Below are 21,218 nucleotides of genomic sequence, written 5' to 3' on the forward strand. Positions count from 1 at the left end.
GGTTGGATAATTATTTTTTAATGATATTCTGATACAAAGTATTATAAATGATTTGGGAGAGGTAGTCTTGTTAATTGGTAATCTTTTCCTATGTTCTCTGCCTTTACTTTTCGAAGTATATGGTTACTGTTATTCATATTCCTAAAAGTAATCCCAAGTTTCCTAGGAGAGCCAGTCAGTTTTCAGTAAATATTCAATTATCCAAATTTATAAGAACCAGACAATTTTTAGGAAAGCTCAATGACACTGGATAATGTTTCAGAGTACAATTTTCAAAGAATATGATTCATTATTTTGACGTGTGTTTTTCAACTTTCAGCTGCAAATTGAAAAAACAAAAAAGAATTTTTAGTGCATTGTGTGGGCAGCCCCCATGATTCCCTTCCTTAGCATTACCATCTGAACTGTCACCGGTTATTACTTCTGTGTTTTCCCTTCTCCCTTATGGGCCTTCCTAAGTGGACTTGCACTTTAGGCTCCCTCTCTCTTTTTCTCCCTTCCCCCACCCTTTTTAGCAAAGAAGTTGCTGACCCTAGCTCAAGAAAATAGCAAGGAAAAGAAATCACTCAGCAGAAAGTGCTTGTCTGTAGCAGAAACAAGCATCATTCTCTTGCAGTAGAATTTATTTTTGATACAGCTAGATAGTGCTGCCACTCTGAAAAGAAATGCACTTTACCTGTTTAGGCAGTTATGAAAGTAAAAGCCAGCCTCTTTCACCACATTTTGTTTTTCACTTAGCTTTTGGTTAAATCCTTAATACCTTTTCTAAAGGATAATGATTTTTCTAACATTAAAAGGAGTGAGCACTGAACAAAAGCATTAAATGATTATATAATTTAAGCATTTCCACATAATTTTTTATACTTGCAATATTTACCTAAATGTCTAGAGAGACTAGATATATGGAATATTTTAGTTTATGTCATTTGTCATCTTAAGACAATCTTCATAGCAACTGTATTTTTGCTTGTAAGAAGGCTTTTGAAATTGCAAATTGGTTTGTAAACTAGACTGGCAAAGAAAATATATTGATATTGATGAAATAAACTATTCAGAAAACAAAGGTTCAGTGGTAGTGAAGATTGCTGAAGGGCAGAATTTCTTTCATTGTACTATAAATATTTTTGCTAGACTTTCTTCACTTGAAGGGACAGTCCCTATTTATCCCACGTACATACAGTTAATTCTCCTATGATATTCCTGAATCCTGCTTTGAAAAACTAAGCAATGAAGTCATGGAATTTCACAAATAGTTTAAACAGAATTATAGGAGTCATAATGTAAATTTCAAAAGATAATAAAAATGACTGCTATGTAACCTTTGGGATGAACCAAAGATGTGTTGAACTTTTAAAATGTTATTTCTTTAAGGGGAAAATATAAAAATGTGACATAGTTGCCATTGAGTTGATTCTGGCTCATGGCTCATAGCAACCCTATAGGACAGAGTAGAACTCTTCCCAACTCTTCTAAGGCCATAATCTTTATGGGAGTAGACTGCTGCATCTTTCTCCCCTGGAGCAGCTTGTGAGTTTGAACTGCCAACCTTTAAGTTAGCTGCTGTGTGCTGTGTTACTTTACTACTATACCACCTGGGTAGGTATATTTAAGGTTATATAAGCATTTTAAGTATATAAGCTATCTTTGGTAGTATAATGTTTAATATATAGTTAGTTTATAATCATCTATTATTCCACCACCCCCACCCAGATTAGATATAAACATTTCATGACTTCTTTATTGCCCATGTCCAATCAATAATTAAGTACTATGACAATTATCATTTCTAGACACCATACAACTTCCTATTATCTACACATGAGGTCTTCTTAATGGTCAGAGCAGTCTTGTTTTACTCCTTTAGGGACTGTTTGTAGAAGAACTGGGAAGTATTGGACAGTTAGGCAAATGAAATAAAGAAGCATTGGAATTAGAAGTAGGCATATAAGATGATTTGATATCAGGATCTTTCAGTATAGCATTTCCCACAGGGAATGGTGGCAGCTAATCTCCATCAAATCTGATATATAATTTAACAGCTTATTCAACAAATACCTAATATGTGAGTTATAGAAATGAGCAAAACACAATGAATGAAAATCTTCCCTCATACACTAATAAACTTCCACTCTCTATCTCTTTTGTGTCTTTGGTCTCCATACTGAAAAATAGAATCACAGACCAACAATATTTGGTACAAAATAACAGTATTGTTGAATTTTAATTCTCATTAATATTTGAACTTTGGAAATCAGTCTCACAATGACGAATATTTGGAGCATATGAAGGGAAATGTACTTCATTTTGTGGGAAGTGAAAATAGTATACATAAAGCTGATTTTGACTATATGCATGAATTCTAAATAGAACTTTAAGGTGCATGTTAATAATATTCATAAAGAAAACTAGTAGAGGGGTTAATGATTTATAGTAGAATTTATCATCTTGTTGTTTTGGGCCAGATAAATCTTTGTTTGATGGGGCTGTACTGTGTTTTGTAGCCTGTTCAGAAATATCTCTGACCTACTCAATGCCAATAACATTCATTCATAATATCTCCCAACCAACCAACCAACCAACCAAACAAACAAACAAAACATGTCTGTTCTGACTCTTAGTGACCCTATGCAGGATTTCTAAGGCTATAATCTTTACAGAAGCAGATAGCCTCATCTTTTCCCCCATGGAGTGAATGGTGGGTTTGAACTGCTATCCTTGTGCCACCAAGGCTTCTAAAATGTCCCTACAACTCAAATCCAAACTCCCTGCCATTGAGTCAATGCAGACTCATTGTGACTCTAGACACTGCCAACTGTCCTCATGAATGACAAAATTGCCTCCATTTGAGAACCACTGCTTTAGTGATGTTTAAAAATAAATATGTAATGCTTGTAATTCATATCTATAATATTTGTTTAGATATAGGTATAGTCTAAATTGTTTTTTAAAGGGTATGAACCTTGGGGTAATAAGCAACTGAAAAGAAATGTAAGATTTAAGTAACAATAGTAGTGAATGCTAAATATGAAACATTTTAACACCTTTTAACTATTACAAAAAGTTTTGATGAACTACATGTATAAGCAAAGCATATTTAGTAACTTTGTTAATGTTGAGAGAAGATGAGTTTTTAATCATTACTATGAGGAAAGAAAAAGTTTTAGTTTGGCCACAAAACAAGGAAAAAGCATTCTGGGAAGGGAATGTGATGCAGTCTTTAAGAGGTAGGAGCAACCCTTTGAGTTTAAATTTGATATAACTATGACACTCTGTCATAGAGGAAATACAGCCTTCAGAATACTCATTAGAATGAAGGATGGAGAGATTTTGTCCAATATACTTTAGACATGTTACTAAGAGGGTATCCTGCAAAGGACCAGGTGCTTGGTAAAGGGAGAGGGTCAACAAAAAAGAGGGAGACCGTGAACAAAACGAATAGACACAGTGGTGGTAACAGTGGGCTCAAACGACGATTGTGAGCATGGGGCAGGACCAGGCAGTGTTTTATTCTGTTGTACATGAGGTCTCTCTGAATCTAGGGATGACTAGACGGTGCCTAACAAAGGGAGTGCCCAGGAGCCTCTCTCAGCGTTATCTTCCAGAATTTGTTTCAGAGATGCACAAATAGGTGTATTCCTTTTTATGCCCAGAAAGCCATACATAGCACAATCTCAATTCAAATAGCAACAACTAAACAAAACAAAAACAATGTATTTCAATTTTTTCCTGCATTACAGAAATTAAAACCTATGTGAAAGAAACAATTTTTGTTTAGTCTAAAAGGAAGCAGTCTTTGTACCTTCTTTGAATGTTCCTTTTACTATAATGATTGATTCATTAGCTGCTCATGCACATCTACTAGTTACCACTCAGTGTCTTCACTATATACTGAAACGCCCTCTCTACCCATAAAGTGAATTAACTTTTTCATATCATGTTAACGTAAAGTGACGGCCATCCTACTTATTATCTCAACACAGCCACTAGGAATAGCTTAACCCTAATCTGTTGTTATCTTTCTCTGCAGTGTATCGTATGCCTATTGTTATCAAGTATATGTTTTTCCTCTTTGCCTCCTCCCAGTTGGCCCATTTTAAGATAATGCTGAGTGGAATTGACGGTAGTATACACGAATAGGTTCTAGAACATCTTATTTTTGCTAACAGAAATGTGGCATCACAAAGGATGCAGGATGTATGTAGCCTTTCATATCTAAGAAATTCACTGTACCCTTTTCTTCCTGCCACTTTCCCATTTTGCTTAAAATACTGCTTTTAACATTTTTTCCCCACTCATTTTTGTTTCTCTCTCCACTTCTTTGTTGTTGGGTTTTATTTATTTATTTTCCTTTCTTTTTCAACTTCCACCCCTGCTCCCCCTTCCTGGTGTAAAGAGCTTCTGTAGGAAATGATAATCGGTGTTTCTCTGCTTCACAGTCTTTAACACATGGGGCGGGCAGCTACGAGAAATTAGCAGGTTCCTGTGATCATTGTTGGTTTCTCTGACTAATCAATTTTTCTTTACTAGAGAAGAGGCTTCTAACAAAGACAACTAGCTTGACATTTCAATCATTGCCGGTTGCTGCTTTGCGTGTGTCTACTCTTCTTCTGTCCCTGCCACTTTACTCTTTTATTATAAACTTTTAACTTTTGGCTCTCTGTGTACTGAAGAAGAGCTAATTTTATGTAATTTATATGACCTGAATAAGCCCGACTAATTTCTAATGCCTGTGCAATTCAATTTAGTGTAAGCTGTTTTCCATTTAAAAGATGACAGTGGTGTTGCCTCTAACAAAAACCAAGCCAAAGCAAAGCAGCATCAAAGAGCTATCGTAGGAACTAATGCAGAGAAACCAAGAATTATTTATTGCTCTTTTTTATAGAGATCGTTCTCTAAGTATGTCTAGTACTGTTCTACTTAGACATATTCATTATTTATTTCAACTTCTTTTTGTGAATTGGTAAAGGGTTACAGAGCTGATCATCAGTTTTATATTGAACAATTCATACACATTCTCTCATCACATCCATTGTAATCCAAATGGATTCAAAGTAACATTACCTATCACAACCTCCTCCCTGTATTTCCTGTCTTGAGTCCCCTTTCCTAAGCCATTCTAACCCTTACTGTCCTTGGGTACATGCTGTCCCCTTGGTTCCAAATATATTTTAGTTAAAAGAATATGTTGTTAGGTCACAGACAAATTTCAGTATCTAAGCTAGCCTGAAAATAAGGCTCCAGAATCTGATTAATGTATTTGGAATATCCTCTAGTCACTATATAAAAGTGTTTACACACAGTAATATTAGATACAGCCAGGATTATCATAGAAAGACAGAAATAATTTGAATGACTTTAAATTCATTGATGAGATTGAATGATGGCCAAGGCAGCATTCCCAAAGCATGTTTTACAAACAAGTGGCTCTATGATAAATGTTCTCTGAAAAAACAAAAAACAACCCCCCCCCCCACAGAAAGCCCCTTTCCCATAGATTTAAGAAATTCCTGGTTATGCAAAACTTCAACCCATTCTTCATTTAATACGTAATTTCTCAGTACCCTTGTATTATAGTATACTGGCAATCTCATAGGCAGGAATATATAAGATACTGTTTTTCAAGTTGTTGAGACTACACTTCATTATCTTTAAAAGAATCATTTCTTGAGAGCAACAGTGGGAAATTATTGATAAGAAGCCAGTAACTTCCGTATTTGTATAAACATCTTTACTCTTTGTTGTTGCTGTTGCTGTTTGGTGCTGATAAGTTCCCGCTCTGAGAGGTCTTATCTATGTGTAGTAGAATAAAACACAGCCCCATCCTGCACCATCTTTCGCCATTCTCACAATCATTCTTATTGTTCGGACACGCTGTCAATCTGCCTCCTTGAGAGTCTTCCTCTTTTTTGCTGCTCCTTGATTTTACCAAGTGTGATGTCTTTCTCCACAGACTGGCCCTTCATGGTATTATATCCGAAGTCTGTACAATGAAGTTTCACTATTCTCATTCCTGAGGAGCCAAACTTCTAAGATAGACTGGTTTGTTCTAGCAGTGTCTGATATATTGAATAGTCTTCAGCAGCACCATAGTTTATTCATCATCTTCTTTATTTGTTGTCCAGCTTTCATATGCGTATGAGGCGATTGAACATACCATGGTTTGGGTCAGGTGCATCTTAATCCTTAAAGTGACATCCTTGCATTTTGATAAAGAGGTCTTATGCAGCATATTTGTCCAATGTAATCCTTTGTTTGATTTCTTGACTGCTGCTTCCATGGACATTGATTATGGGTTCATAATCAATGAAATAAAATTCTTGATAATTTCATCTTGTCTGCATTTATTATGATGCTGTCTGTTGATTCATTTGTAGGATTCCCCTCCCCCCCACACACATGCACATTGAATTGCAATACAAAGTGAAGGCTATGGTCTTTGATCTTCATTAGTAAATACTTCAAGACCTCCTAGCTTTCAGAGAGCAAGGGTGTGTTGTTGTTAATCTTCCTCTAGTCCTCTTGCAGAGTTCTTCATGCAGTCCAGCTTTTCAGTTAGTTGCTCAGCGTCCAGATTGAATAAGTATGGGGAAAAGCATACTCTTTAACCCATCGTTTACCACTTAGTGAAAGAGAGAGTAAGTACAGATCTTATGTAACATAAAATAAATGTCTTGTGAACACTTTAGTGATACGCTTTATTTTCTAATGCCAGAAATGTTAACAAATCCTAGGACCCACTGGCAGGTCCGATCCCATGGGCCTCTCAGTGTCCCATGCCAAAGCAAGCTGTTACCCCGAACTATTGTCTGGCTTTACCCAGTGGGCTTAAGGCACTGAAGTGGGTTGCACAGTGAAAAAAAAAATTCTAGGACCCCCAGAAAAGTTGGTAAGGGAGTGAGTGGCTCATCACTTAAAAATATATAACGGACCCCGACACGAATGCTGAAGACAAGTAGGGTACATAAGCAAATGCGGTAAAGAAAGCTGATGGTGCCAAGCTGTCAAATTACACAGAATCTGGGGTCCCACATGCTGGAAGATAAACAAGGGGCCATCTAACTGAGAAACAACAAAACCCACATGGAAGAAGCACACCAGCCTGTAAGATGACAAGGCGGCGAAGGGGTCAGGTATCAGGCATCAAAGACCAAAAAAAAAAAAAAAATCATAACACTGTGAATGAGGGGGAGGGCAGAGCGGGGGCCCAGGGCCCATCCCGGGAAAATTGGACATCCCCTTGCAGAAGGGCTATGGGGAGGTGAGGAGCAAATCGGAGTGCAGTGTAGTAACGATGAAATATGCAATTTACCTCTAGTTCTTAAATGCTTCCTCCACCCTACTACCATGATCCCAATTCTACCTTACATAACCGGCTGGACTGGAGGAGGTGCACTGGCACAGATAGGAACTGGAAATACAGTGAACCCAGGACAGATGAACCCCCCAGGACCAGTAGAGGGAGTGGTGATGGTAGGAAGGTAGAGGGAAGGAGAGAGAGAAAGGGGGAACAGAGGACAAGGTCTACATGTGGCCTCCTCCCTGGGGGACGGACAGCAGAGAAATGGGTGAGGGAGACGTTGGATGGGGTAATATATGATAAAATAATAATAATTTATAAATTTTCGGTGGGAGGGAGGAGGGAAAATGCGATGACACCAAGGGCTCGGGTGGAAAGTGGGTGTTGTGAGAATGATGAAGTCAACATATGTACTAATGTGCTGGACACAAATGACGTATGTACAGCTTGTGATGAGTTGTATGAGCCCCTAATAAAATGATTGTTTAATTAAGAAAATATATAACGGATGAATAAAATTTAAATATATAGAAAACCTCAACTATGTACCTAGGCATTATAAAAGAGAGTGAGGCTAGCTCATAGTTGATAGATGGTAGTATGTTGATATGTATAGAGAAGCTGAGACTTGGCCAAGGACAGATTCTGAGTCAGGTAAAAACAAAAGCAAAGATAAGTGATGCTTCTTCACTAACAGCTGCTGAACTCTGGCCAGTAGCACTTAGCTGTCTTTTTGTTACTGTTTTTAAGTAGCAGGAGACTGTCAAGCACTCAACTGCTATCTGAAAAATCAGGCTCAAGCCAACCACACAGGAGAAAAGACCTGATCGTCTGATGTTCCTATGGGACAGTTCTGCACTGCCCTGTAGAACAGATACAGGTCGCTGTGAGTCAGAAATCCCTTAAGGGCAACAGAAAACAAGAGTTTGCTTAAAGACAGGTAGCCACCCCAGTTATGCAACAGGCATGTAACAGATTTACTGTCATGGCAAATCTTACTCTAGAGCTGTGATTCTCAAACACCACCCTTCTCTTGTTTTCTCATTCAAATTTTGGATATTTTGCACACCAAATACTCTTGAACAATACAATAAAATGAATTATTAGAAAAACAATATTAAAAAACAGATAATTCAGTAAAAGACCATTTAATGGCCATAATTGTTTTAAAATGCTTATTCTTAATTTCTGTATTGATCCTGTCTGGCCCAGTAAATAAGAGCTTATTGACCAGGACTAATTTGTAGGCCAAAGTAGTCTTTTTTTTCTTTCTCAAACTCTCTATACCTTAAAATTTCGTTTTAAAATTATAAAATAGGTGGATATTTTACATTTCAACCCACCAATTTCATGTTCAACCATTTAAACTACCTATCAACCCCCTAATAGCTTACTCTCCCCCACCCCCTTGCTTCCTTTTTTCCCACCTTTGAGATGCTGCCTCCCCCTCACCTAAGTTAATACTTGTCATGCCTGAGCCTATTGCTTCACCTTCCCGCCTTTGCATTTCCCACTTGGTAGCCTCTAAAGCCTGCCCCTTTGGTCTGAAAGTCTTCTGTTTTGTTTCGTTCTCCTTGTACCAGACAGGCCACCTGGCCTTGTCCTAGAGTATTATCACGCCTACCTCCTTCCTGCCCTGCCACTCGCAACTGCTTAAAATGCACCCTACTGAGGACTAAACTTGGTACTCTACAAATAGAGAAACATGATTTTATAAACACTTTCTCTGTATCAATGTTTAGAATTTTGGTAGTTTGTGACCCAATAGACATTAAAAGTATATTTCTTTAAAGTGATTGGTAAATGCTTAATATGGATTTCCTAAGGAGAAAATTATCTCTTGTGTGTATGTGTCTGTATTATAAATTTACTGACAGAAAGGATGTTGAACACCACGTACAATGAATGCTAAATACACAATACTCTATTGTAAATTTCACTCAGCCAGTTGATCTTCAGTTGATTTCCCCCCCAAATATTTGTAACCGTAGAAAAACCATACATGAATGCTGAATGATGTATGTATTTTTGCTCATGAATAAGATGAAAGTAAAACAAAAACACATGTATGTCAGAATCTTATTAGTTTGAGAAGCTTATGGGTGACTTCTTTGCTTATCGGATAATAATTTTTGAATTAACAATAAATCAAGCCTTGATTTGTAGCATTTACCAATTTCCATGATGTAAATCATACTTTCACTATGGTCACTTTTGTTTATATCCCTGGCTCACTTTAGAGACATTATTCTTTTATTGGAGAACATTATAAATCATTTCCATGGGTAATATGGCAGTTCTTTTGATAGTATTATTAATTTGTCCAATGATATAGAATTTAGAACACTGTTGAATAAAGGAAAGTGCACATGTGTAGGGCAGCTTTTTAGACTAAACTACATGGATTGTTGACTCGTACAGATTAAAACTTAACTGACGGGGCATTACATTCACAAACAAGAAAGGCTGGAGATAAGGCAAAACTTTCAGTAACACCCATTCACGGAGGCAGAACCAGGTCTGCTAGATTCAGCTATGTCATAACAAAGCAAGAGAGCATGAAAATATCAGCTATATGGTGGTCCCATGCTGCCATTCATTGGGCATCCTCAAAACAAGAAATCACAACCACAGTCCCACGACCTCCTAATCTATAACATTGTGACAGTAGCCGTCTGCTACCATGCCACTGCTCAGAGCTCTTTCTTAATCCTTTCACCACTGATGCCATACATTCACTGCTCCTTAAGTTTCTCATCTAACCTTCCAAGTTGCTGGTAGAAATTTGACCACATACAGTTTTTTCAAAGGGCATAATATAATTGTAAGTCTTTTATAATTTAATATTGACAGTATCTAAGAAGTGGCTCGTGACATTTCTAAAAGTTTAACAAGCCAGTCCAAACAAGTGCAAGCCAGGATTTGTCTCACTCTCATCAGTGGTTCCCAACCTTCCTAATGCCGCGACCCTTTAATACAGTTGCTCATGTTGTGGTGACCCCCCCACAACCATAAAATTATTTTCGTTGCTACTTGATAACTGTAATTTTGCTACTGTTATGAATTGGATGTTCCCTGTGAAAGGATCGTTTCCCCCGCCAAAAAAAGGGTCGTGACCCACAGGTTGAGAAACACTGACTTACATGATCAGGAGAGACCGGGTACTGGAAAAGGACATCATGCTTGGTAAAGACTGAAGTATGGAGAAAAGAAAATGCCCCTGTAAGGTGGATTGGGACAGTGACTGGAACAATGGGTTCAAACATAACAATGGTGAAGACAGCACAGGAACTGCCGGTGTTTTTTCTGTTGTACATGGGGTCACTGGGAGTCAGAAACGACTATAGGGTACCTAACAGCAGCGAACACAAGCCGGTTCTAGCACACAGCTGAACTGACTGCCTTTGGCAATACCAGAGTGTTACAAACAAACACACTACTTTTTTTAATACTATTATTTCATGAGAGGGATATAATCTCTGAATAAAGGAGAAATTCTAAGGAAGACAACTTTCTGTAAAGAAATTTTAATTAAAAAATATATATTTATTTATTTTTAAAAATTATTTTATTAGGGGCTCGTACAATTCTTATCACAGTCCATACATTCATCCATTTTGTGAAGCACATATGTACATTTGTTGCCCTCATCCTCAAAACATTTGCCTTCTACTTTAGCCCTTAGTAACAGTTGCTCATTTTCCCCCTCCCTCCCTCCTCCCCCCTCCCTCATGAACCCTTCATAATTCATTCATTATTATAGTTTTGTTATAAGTTACACTGTCCGACGTCTCCCTCCGCCCTCTTCTCTGCTGTCCATCTCCCAGGGAGGAGGCTATACTTAGATTCTTGTAATTGGTTCCCCCTTTCTACTCCACATTCCCTTCACCCTCCAGGCATCACCCCCTCACCACTGATCCTGAAGGAGTCATCTATCCTGGATTCCCTGTGTTTCTGGTTGCTATCTGTACAATATACATCCTCTGGTCTAGCCAGATTTGCAAGGCAGAATTGGGATCATGATAGTGGGAGGGAGGGAGCATTTAAGAACTAGAGGAAAGTTATATGTTTCATCGTTGCTACCCTGTACCCTGATTGGCAGAATTTTTAATTTTTGAGTGATAAAATACTAAAGTTTCTGTACAGTTCTTTGGGAACCGATGTTTTGGGCAGCATATTAGCATGAAGGAATTTACATTTAAGTGTAGTTATTCAGAATGTATTAAAGAATGGCCAGGTATTTTTCCGTTTTGGTATGGATAAAACCCACAGCGATCATATATAGGTCTTTTGATAGTAAATCTTTATGGGGACAGACAACTTCAGCTTTCTTCTTTTAGGCAGCTTGTGTTTGTACTGCTAGTATGGTATTAGTCTAAAGAATTTCACAATCGGAAGGGTGGGGAGAAGATGGGAGAGTCAGGGATGCGGGAGAGGCCTGTGGAAGTACTCTCTAGATGACAGCCAGCAAAAAAGGGGAGACTTAGTTCTGTTTTATAAACGCAAGGTATTGGTTTCTCCTTGCATAGGAATGAGCTTAGAAAAGGACTTTGAGATACAGATGAGGCTCACAGTGGATGGGGTAGGATGTAGAAAACAAAACCCGAAGACTTAAATTTTCTTTCCCCTTTTTAAAAGCTTCCACATTGTATTGATAGACACATGCTATGTAAGAACTATTTTTACCCTGGGATGATTATTTTTGAACTGTATGGTGGTTGTCTCTAAACTACTTTCTGCAATTTATGAGAGATACTAGTACTTTTTAAAGTACTTATCTTCTTCGCTCCTGCTTTTCCTTCCTCCCACTTCAATACTGAATTAACTTTCTATTACCACAAATTTAGTGGCTTAAAACAGCACCCATTTGTTAACACACAGTCTGATAGGCTGGAGTCCAGCACTGTGTGAGTGGTATCTTGACTAGCACAGCAAAACTCCAGTCCCAAGGCTGACCTGACAAAAGCACTAGAAATTCACTTCTAGTATATGAGAACATTTATTCTCTTAAATTAACCATTTAAAATAAGTTATTAACATGTTGCTCTTTTTGGTTACTGAATAAAAAAGTTGTTGTTGTGTCAGCATCCTCAAGTTAGTTCTGACTCGTAACAACCGAGTGCACAACAGAACAAAACACTGCCCAGTCTTGTGCCATTCCAACAGTGTTCTTATGTTTGAGCCTATTGTTGCAGCCGCTGTGTCAATCCATCTCATCCAGGGCCTTCCTCTTTTTCTCTTCTCCGCTTGTGCTGATAACATGTCCAAAGTACATGAGACAAGTTCTCCATCATCCTTGCTTCTAAGGTGAATTCTGACTGTACTTCTTCCGAGACAATTTTTTTTTGGCAGTCCATGGTACTTTCCATTCTTTACCAACACCATAGATCAAACATCATTTTTTCTACATATTAACTTATTCATTGTCCAACTTTCACATGCATATGAGGCAATTGAAAAGGCCATGGCTCGGGGCAGGTGCAACTTTGTCCTCAAAATATTATGCTTGCTTTTCAACACCTTAAGGAGGTCTTGTGCAGCCCTGGGTGTTGGAGCAGCCATGTGGAGACCCCTGCCAGCACTGAGATGCTTACACGCTCGCTGACTTGGCTTTCCTCCTGCAGTCGGCATCATAGTGTGTGTTTTGTGAGATGGAGGAGGACTTTGTGGATTGCTGTAGGACATACGGGCTAATGTTGGACTTGTGGGCTTTGGCTTGGGCAGCACTGGGTTGGGATGTTTCCTTGATGTGCACTTAACCTTTATATAAAACTCTCATACATAAGTTTCTGTGGATTTCTTTCTTTAAAGTACCTAGACTAATACATAAGTAGAAATAATGTTTACTTTAAATGTATTAAGGAACCCTGGTGTATGGGTTACATGTTGGGGACTAACAGCAAGCTCAGCAGTTAGAAACCACAAGCAACTCTTCTGGAGAAAGATAAAGCTTTCTTTTAATAAAAAAATTATTTAATCATTTTATTAGGGGCTCACACAACTCCCATCACAATCCATATATACATCAATTGTGTAAAGCACATTTGTACATTCATTGCCCTCATCATTCTCAAAACATTTGCTCTCCACCCAAGCCCCTGGCATTAGCTCCTCATTTTTCCCCTCTCTCCCTGCTCCCCTCTCCCTCCTGAACCCTGGATAATTTATAAATTATTATTTTGTCATATTTTGCCCTGTCTGACGTCTCCCTTCACCCACTTTTCTGTTGTCCGTCCCCCAGGGAGGAGGTCACATGTAGATCTTTGCTGTCGGTTCCCCCTTTCCAGCCCACCCTCGTTCTATCCTCCCAGTATCGCCACTCACACCACTGGTCCTGAAGGGATCATTACCCTGGATTCCCTGTGTTTCCAGTACCTATCTGTACCAGTGTATATCCTCTGGTCTAGCCAAACTTGCAAGGTAGAATTGGGATCATGATAGGGGGTTGGGAGGGCGGGGGGGCTGACGGGGGAGGCATTTAGGAACTAGAGGAAAGTTGTATTTTTCGAAAAATCGTTACATCACACCCTGATTGGCTTGTCTCCTCCCCAAGACCCTTCTGTAAGGGGATGTCCAGTGGCCTACAAATGGGCTTTGGGCCTCTACTCCGTACTCCCTACCTCATTCACTATGGTAAGATTTTTTTGTTCTGATGATAACTGATACCTGATCCCATCGACACCTCGTGATCACACTGGCTGGTGTGCTTCTTCCATGTGGACTTTGTTGCTTCTGAGCTAGATGGCCGCTTGTTTACCTTCAAGCCTTTAAGACTCCAGACGCTATATCTTTTGATAGCCGGCACCATCAGATTTCTTCACCACATTTGCTTATTCACCCACTTTGTCTTCAGCGGTTGTGTCGGGAAGCTGAGCATCATAGAATGCTAATTTAATAGAAGAAAGTATTCTTGCATTGAGGGAGTGCTTGAGTGGAGGCCCAATGTCCTTCTTCTACTTTAATACTAAACCTACAAATACATGCACATAGATCTATTTCCCTATCATATATAAATATATTTGCATATGTACATGTCTTTATCTAGACCTCTGTAAATGCCCTTTGCCTCCCAGCTCTTTCCTCTATTTCCTTTGATTTTTCCTCTTGTCCTACTATCATGCTCAGTCTCCATTTGGGTTTCAGTCATTCCTCTTGGTTACATTACCCTTGATCATAACCTACCAGGCCTCACACACCCTCGTCACCACAGATTTGTATCACTTGTTTTTCCCTTGTCCCTAGGTTTGTTAACACCACTATCTTTCCCCCCACATCCGCCTCTCCCATGTCCCCTGGAACTGTTGGTCCCGTTGTTTTCTCCTCCAGCATATCTTATTTAGACAGACCTGCGGAGATAATAACATGCACAAAAATAAGACAGCAAAACCAAGCAACAATATACAACAAAACAACCATAACAAACCAATGACAAAAGAACAAAACAAAACACAGCAAGAAAGAAAAGCTTGTAGTTAGTTCAAGGACTGTTTGTTGGCCTTTAGGAGTGTTTTCCAGTCTAGTCTGTTGGGGCACCATGCCCTGGCCCCAAAGTCCACCTTTAGCATTCCCTGGGGACCTTGCCGCTCCATTCCCTTGCTGTTCTGTTGCACCCACTTAGTGAAAGCAAAGTGGACTTGAAACAGTTATTGGTGTAAAACAAAGACTACTGTTTTCAATATTAATATTGGATTACAATTCAAAGTAAAGAAAACAAAAATCCTCACAAGTGGGCCACTAAGCAACATCCCGATAAACAGAGAAGATTGAAGTTGTCAAAGACACTCACTCTCTCTGCCCTTCTTGGTTTACCACCACTAATTTATACTCTGTGCCCTGCAAAGTTGTCATCTGTGCTTTAGAGTTACCATAATTATCTCATTTTCATATAGGCGATTCTTCAAGTCTCAGTACTCAAGCAAGATATTATTTATTCAGCTAAATTTAGTTTGAAGATGAAGCAAGATAGTTTGGCTCCAAGGTTCAAAAGTTTTGTCCAGACAAAATATTTCCTCCCTTGATTCTCAATGTGTCTAGTATGTCAGGATTCTAAAAATTTGAAGTTTCATTCCATAATTTTCCTCTTATTGATGAAAATTCATCTATTAGGTCCCTCATCAAAATGCTCATTAATGGTATCTGGGGGACCAACCCCCACCCTCTTTTTTTGTCAGGTAAATGTACTTTATGGTCACAATTAGACCTGCAGATCATTAGTAAAAAGGTTGTAGGAGTGTTGTCCAGTCTCCTCTGACTTTATAAGAGGGAAGGAAAATCCATCTCAACATTAGTCAAGGCCATTTCTTATAAATGTGAGTTCAGATATGCCTTCACCCTCTAGCCTTCTTTACCAGTTCTGACACCAACTATCCCACAGAACTCCCACATTTCTCTTCTGGGTTCAGTAATGTACTGCTGAGGTGAGGCAGAATTCACAGACAATACCCGTGATTGTGGGGCTTATGAGGGAAGTTTAAACCTGTCAATTCAGGATCAGAAACCTTAAGAATACAATTCTTTGGTGTATAGAGCACCACTTTTCAGCTGTGGGCTCAGGCATACCTCTCTGGTCCTCAGCCCCTCAGCCATGCTGCCTGATGGTTTATACCTTGCTCAGGCAAGTTTTGCAAAGCTCCTTTTTAACACTACCAATAAATGCCCCCAAGACATTCCACTCTGAAAGTGAGCCTCCTGCCTGAAAGTACACAGCTTTACTTGCTCCACCAGCTGGGAAGTGCATCATTATCTCACACTCAGTCTCTTTGGCATCACAGCTCTGTCTCCTGGATAGAAGAGGTTTATCCCAAGTATCTTGGGGTCTAAAAGACACACTTTATTCTTGCTCTTCTTTCTTGATCGAGATGAGGTCCCTGTTCCTGATTATAAATTGGCTCATCTTATACTTAGTAGGATGGTAAAGCGGACCAATCCCTTTATCAATACCTTCACACATTTTATTTACAGGGTCTTACCCTGAGTGCCTTTGGGTGAGTCAGGTAGCTGTCGTGGTTAATTTTTTGTTGTTATTGTATATGTTCATTTAGTCTTGCACCGCATGTTGAAAAGATTGTCTTTTACCCCATTGAATTACAATGTAATCTTGTCATAAATCAGGTAACTGTATACGTATGAATCTCCTAATTGATTGGTCTATTGGTCTATTCTTGCCCCTACATTGCACTCTTAATTAGTGTAACTATAGTAATATGTTATTTAGTAGTTTAAATTCTTTAATGTAATTCTTCTTTAGTATTTCCTTGCTATTTTAGGTCCTTTGTATTTCCTTATGAATTAGAGAATTACCTTGTCAATTTCCACAGGCATTAAAAATTATGGATTGAGATTGCTTTTAGTATATAGGTCAATTTGGGACAGAATTGATTTCTTAAACAGTATCAAGTAGTCTAGTCCTTAAACATTCTCATTATTCTCTTTATTTAGAGTAGTGTTTCCCAAAGTGTACAATATTGCCTCAGGGGGACCTGCTGGAATGTTCCAGGGAGGCAAAAGCCTCTATAGTATAGATACCTATACTTCGTCCAGGATTATGGGTGATAGTAAGTTGTTGTTTCTGAAAAAGTGCATTAGGCCAAATAAGTTTGGGAACATAGGATTTAGAACTACACTAATTTCTCTCTGGGACATTTTTAGTTTTGAGCATTGAAGTCTTATAAATCTTTTACTAGATATATCCTTAGGATAAGGGATCAACTCGCTGGCAGTGAGTTTTTGAGTAATGTGCTTTGTGCTTGGGGTTTTTTGTTGCTGTTGTTGATGCGCTTACTAAGTAGTATTTTTAAAGTTTTATATTCTACTTGTTTGTTAACTGCATAAGAACAATTGATATTTTTAAACATTGTTTTAAAATTTGTTATTCTTTAAATTATTTTATTGGGGGCTCATGCAACTCTTATCACAATCCATAAAGAATTGATTTCTAAATGTTGCATTCAAGTCTTACAATCTCCCTGAATTTACTTAATGATTTTAATAGTTTATATATTAAAATTTTTAGGCACATAATTATGTCATCTTCAAATAATGACAGTTCAATTTCTTTTTTCCTCATATCAGTGTCTGTATGTTTATTTTACTTTTCTCATTCACTGGAATTGGTGATGGAGGGCATCTTTTTTTATCTTTCTTAACACAAATGAAAAATATTTAATAACATACCTTAGAATGTAATCAAAATATAGAAGTTCTTTTTTCTTCCAGTTTGCTAAGGGAATGTGGATGCCTGCCAGATTCCTGGTTGGATGATCAAGTAGACCAGAGAGACCGGGATGGGTCCATTTTGAGGGCTGGTTCATGAGTTTGTTGTGGAGCTGTGAGTGTGAGGATTGTGACTCACAGTGGGACAGGGGCATGTATAGGTCTTAGGAGGAAAATCTGAGTTTTAGTTGTAGATTTGGAAGTCTTCAGTTTTATGTGGTCAAGAAGCAAATGGATGCCATCATAAAAGCAGAAATTGTAGAGTCTTGAGGAAAGGAGTTAGGAGAATAGCTTTGGAAAGTCATGGTTGGGGAGGTCAATGAGTACCTTGTCGTGATTCAAAGTGTAAATGTTTGAGTCTACAGGGAGCACATGGTAGTATTTTCAAAGAACTAATACCAGACTCGTCCCAAGTAAAGACATTTCAAGTTCTCAACTCTTCCAAGGTGCTCTTCTGCTCCGCCCCATCCCTCCCTCCATTCCCAACCCCCACCTAATTCTGGAGTATATTCCCTCATGTGCCTGAGTTCTATGATTTGCCATAATGTCTCACATAAACTCACCAAACTTTAAGGAAATGTCTCATGTGGTTGTGGGTGCTGTTAAGTCCCAAATCTGAAAACCAGGTAGTGGTGAGCCAAGTGCAGTGTCTAGAGCCAGTAGCCAAAAATGTCAGAAAGTTAAAGCAAGTCATGCTTTTGCCAAAACCCACTAAGGAAACCGACCACAAAAATTCATATCCCTCTCCTATAGTCAAAAACAGGAATATTTGATAGAGACGTGGTTATTTTTATCTTTCAGAAGACTCTACTCCCAAGGAAAACAAAGGATGGTTACTAAAGTCACATCCTCCAGTACAGCAGAACTTAAGATGCATCCCACCCTAATCCTGTAACAGAGAACTCCCTCCAAAATGGAAGTATAACCACAAGCACAGAGGTTAGAATGTAACCGTATATACTCGAGTATAAACCGCCCAGAATATCAGCCGATGCACATAATTTTACCATAAAAACTGCATTAAAAATGTGCTGGAAAACTCGGCTTATACACAAGTATATACGGTACCTAACAAAATGGATTATAGCAACTGAGAATATGGCTAGAAGGACAATATTAAGTAATTGACTACATCTCAGAGCATTATTTTAATTGCAGTCAGGAACAAATATATATTATAACTACTTGTAATAAAAAAATTACTTAACATTTACATAAATGTGTGAAATGTAATACTAACTTTAAAAACACGCTGAAACAAAAAGCGTGGTCTTAGTAAATACAATAGATAATCTATATTTTGAATGCAAAAAAATAAAATAATTTATATACAGACACATACATGTATACATATTTTATGCTATAAGTAACATACCAAAGTTTATTGAAATTGGATTTATTATCATCTAGCAATAACCAGAACCACACATCATGTGGCTCTTGAGGAATCTCAATAAGAGGAATTTGGGATGTCTTATCAACTTGGTCTTATTTTATGTGATTTTGGACAAGAGTCAAGGAACCAGGAGTTTGCTCTGTATTGTGTGCTGTCAGAGGTAAAGGATCACCTGTGACTGGATAACTGAGTACTTCTTATCTAGAAAGCAGGAGAAGTCCAGTGAGACTAACGCCAGAACTGATAAAGAAGCAACACTCAGTCATTCATAGAAACCAGGTAAGAAGAGCATTTCATCACTTTTATAGTTTGGATCATATTCTTGCTATTCTGTCTTTCAGGTAAGGTCACAGAGTCCTTATGTAATATTGGTAGCCTTTGGAATTGTGCAGGCTCAACAGGATAGCACCCTGGCCAGCTCCCAGCTGTCAAGGCCTCTTGAATCTTAGGTATAATTAGTGACAAAGGTAAAGGGAGAATTGGCTTGGTGGCAGAGACAAATATTGTGTGTAGTTAGAATTTGCTGTCTGTAGCAGTGATAAGTAGTGACAGTAATTAAGAGGCATCAGTGGGGCTGGGGAGGCAGGAAAATGAAGAGGCCAATGTGAATGGTTTTAATGGTTTAATTGTTTTGATATACTTCAAATATAAATCAGGCAGATGAATGAGGTTATTATTTGATCTAATGAGTTAAATGATTAAATACTTAAAATTATTTTAATGAACCTTTTAGCTTGTCTATAATGCTACTTATATATCAGTTTTTATTTTTTCATTAAATAACTTTCCATATACATTTTACATGGTTGTAATTATAACTTTACTCTGACCCTTTAAATTTTTTTCTTAACTAGACTTGTCATCATTACACCTTACTTTGGTTTTATCTTTTCTGAAGATCAGTCTGACAGTTGTTCGTAAGACTGCCCGCCTTCTTTGAGAAGGGGCAGCAGACTAACAGAAGAAGGGAATGCCAAATTCTCGGTAGGAAATTAGGACGTCTCTATTATAGATATGATGGCATAAAATCAATTAAAGATTTTATATACACAGTTTCTCAGCCGAACAATCTCATAGTGGATCAACAGAAAGATGTAATCTACTCTAAGGCTAAAAGATGATGATCCCAGAAGTGACGATATAGAATTGATGGCTAGAATGACAGATTGCTTGTAAGTTAAAAGGTTTGACATCTGGTGATGATGGTAGAGAGTAATGATGAGAGTAAATTTACTAATGGTCATGCTGATATCAGAATTTCTTATCTGTATGTGGCTGGGATTATATCCCATAAGAATGAGTCTGAGAACATTAGTGGATGCTGACACTTCCGGTTTTATATACCTGTTATTCCCGTTAGTGTTTGTTGTACTCATCGGAAGGAACACTAGCCTTTCATCTTTAATTTATTCCCTAGTGTCTTTTTAATGAGGTTGTCTTCTTTTCGATGCCTTTGGAAATAACTCTTATTTCTACACAGCAGTACACCGAAAAGAGAGAGGTCTGGTATTGGAGAAACCTAATTGTTGAAAGACTGTTGTAAGCTTCCTTACTCTGTAACATTTGAGTAGTTTCGTTAGCTATAATTTTATAAAGAAGTGCTTTAGAATATGGAATACAAGTGAAATCAAACTGTAATAGAAAACATTAAACTAAACATACTTATTCTGTGATCCTGATCTACACTTTAACAACTGGTTCCATTTAAAATCTCCCACAAGGATAAAATTAAATAAACAAACTAGGAAGGATTGACGTTTATGTTAGCCTAGCAGACAGTTGGAGTTCATTATGCATAAAGCATAAAGTTAAGCTAAAAAAGAGGGCTGGAAAATTCATTAACATTTTTCAATTTTAAACTTTAACTGAGAGTATGTTTGCAATGTGCATATAAAAAATAGCATAAGATTAAATAATTTAGTTTATCTCATTTTACTGAGTTTAATTCATTGCTAAAAATAGATTAAAAATAATCGACTTTTTATTAGCTAATTTAAATATGTTGACCTTCACTACCTCATGTAACTGCCTTTTTCTCTCCATTATTGACCACTCACATTTTACAGCTGCATATATAAAAAATTAATTTCTGCTTGTCCATTTATTTCCTGCTAGAATCCAACATTTGTCATTTATGTAGCCACAGTCAATTTTTTATTTTGATAATGTATACTTTATAAAAGTTATTATTTGATGAATATAGTACTTTATTCTGCAGATATTTTAGTTTCATATAGGACAGCTTATGTGTACATTAAAGTCCCCTATATTTAAGTGAATTGACTTTATTTAACAATGAAATACGCAGCTGAA

At 37.8% G+C, this 21,218-nt stretch overlaps 1 protein-coding gene and 1 pseudogene across 1 annotated transcript in view; both read left to right on the plus strand.

Annotated features, from left to right (window-relative positions):
• LIN28B (lin-28 homolog B) overlaps nt 1-21,218 on the plus strand; it is a 95,476-nt gene that overhangs the window by 13,652 nt on the left and 60,606 nt on the right. The window lies entirely within an intron of this gene.
• LOC115871110 lies at nt 6,731-6,853 on the plus strand (annotated as a pseudogene).

The sequence above is a fragment of the Echinops telfairi genome, unplaced genomic scaffold, assembly GCF_000313985.2.
Source record: "Echinops telfairi isolate 266 unplaced genomic scaffold, ASM31398v2 ScPeMD7_3533;HRSCAF=4204_0, whole genome shotgun sequence".
Lineage (NCBI taxonomy): Eukaryota > Metazoa > Chordata > Mammalia > Afrosoricida > Tenrecidae > Echinops > Echinops telfairi.